Genomic DNA, 2,037 nt, shown 5'->3' on the forward strand with positions numbered 1-2,037 from the left:
ACACACACACACACACACACACACACACACACACACACACACACACACACACACACACACACATTTTATATATATTTAATTATTTCTAATAAGTTTTAATAAGTTTTTTCTAATAATTGATATAATATCACATCATTTATAAATTATAAAAAGACTATATAAAATACTTGCTTTGTGTTTCTTACAATTGGTTAAGAAATTCTCCGTCTTTTCTCTTCAAAAAGATAACAAGTTTTTAGTTTTACGAGATACATATGCAATAAAGTACATGCAGTTGCAGGAAAAATCGATCAATCTTCTTTACTCGAGATATTTATGCGCCCCGCAGGGTTGGAATGACAGATACAGAAGCTATTCAACATCGTCGGATACAGTGAGCGGAATAGACCCTACACGACGTTATTGTGATGTGCTGTACATGCGACCAGCATATCGGAAGCCAATGTCAATCTTTTCCCCTCGCTTATACATGCGTTGACGTGAAGACGTGTGTTCCCTCGTGCGGAACTATAGAAACCTGAATTACTTCAAGCGCCTTTCAACCCCCTTCCCCCAATGTTGCGAACCCAAGTGCCTATCTACACATTTGGATTGAACTGCACGCTTGTGACGCTGTCGCGGCTTCAGCTTCGAATGTAGTGTCTTCAATTTCTTCCACCCCCAGCCGCTTTTCCGTTCTTTTTTTTTTTTCGTTGAGAATATTTCCCTTTCATCTTCGACCGACAGTACCAAGAACCTCCCCCGCTATGCAAATCGTATTTTGTCGTAAAACGTGCAAGGTTCGCTGTCGAAGAAGCCAACGCGACGGAACGGATGTAGATGTGACTAGGAATCAAAGGAGGGAGGGATGAGTAGTCGAGGGCGAACGGCGTCCACGCTTGCGAAAACACCGAACGAGAGATTTAAGGGTGAAGTACCGTCGCCATAGGAAAATAAAGAACCCTCGTCTGCATGGAGCATCCTTAAGCTGAACTCTCAAGAATGTAAAATCGGTATTCGTTTAAGAGAGCCAATTGTACATGTATAAATAAAAACAGATTTCTTCTCAATAAAAGATGAGCTCGATAAACCATCTTAATTTTGTTTTCCATATACATCTAATTGATTCGATAACTGAAATATTTCGATGCTCCAAATGTTCTATTAATTATTTTTCATGTTGCTATGATATTTCAATTTGCAATATAAAATAAAACGAAATCCCAATTTTAATATAATATAACTCTCTGAAACTTTTAGAGTGAATTATCACTCTGAGTGAAATCTTTTTCAAGATTGGCTCAATTTTCACTCTTTAGAGTGAGATTCCACTCCAAAAAATTTTGAAAGTAAATACAAGTAAAATCGATTTTAAATTAATCAAAGTTAAATTTAAAATTAATTAAGGAAAAAATTAATATGGTGGCATTTCTTTTATACATATATAGAAATAAAGCGCGCTAGAAACGAACTTAATTTCCAAGTTAATTTTCAAAATTAATTTCGACATTTTTTGAAAATACTCTGTACAAAGAAAAAAAAGCTCCTGGAATACTAATATAATCTAGCTTTTTTATACCTATCTTTTATTTAATGTAATCAACGAACAGCATGCTTATAGTATCACGGTTATTACTATTTCGAATTTGATTATCCATAATGGAAAGTGAAATGGCATTGCGTGAGACTGTCACCGGATGTGTCTGCGAATATTGTGTACCAATGATGTGTATGTCCTATGCACATGAGCAAAGCGTATATGAGGCGCGCGACGCAGACGCGTGTCTCCGTGTTAATAATCGCGGCGCTTTCGAGACGTGTGCGTTGCTTTACATGCAAATCAGACAATTGCAGCCGATATGTACGGACGTGCGTCGGGAATGGGGTTAGACGCGGGGACTATGTCCATTGGCGGTTTAATTAGATTATGCTGCCATACCTCATCGAGTTTCACCCTTGTTCCCCACCACTGACGACGGGCTCTGTGCAATCTGACAAACACGGAATGACACTCTGTCCAGCGATGCATAACGCGATAGCGTGTGCACAGATTAGAGA

The sequence above is a fragment of the Atta cephalotes genome, assembly GCF_000143395.1.
Source record: "Atta cephalotes unplaced genomic scaffold scaffold00001, whole genome shotgun sequence".
Classification (NCBI taxonomy): domain Eukaryota; kingdom Metazoa; phylum Arthropoda; class Insecta; order Hymenoptera; family Formicidae; genus Atta; species Atta cephalotes.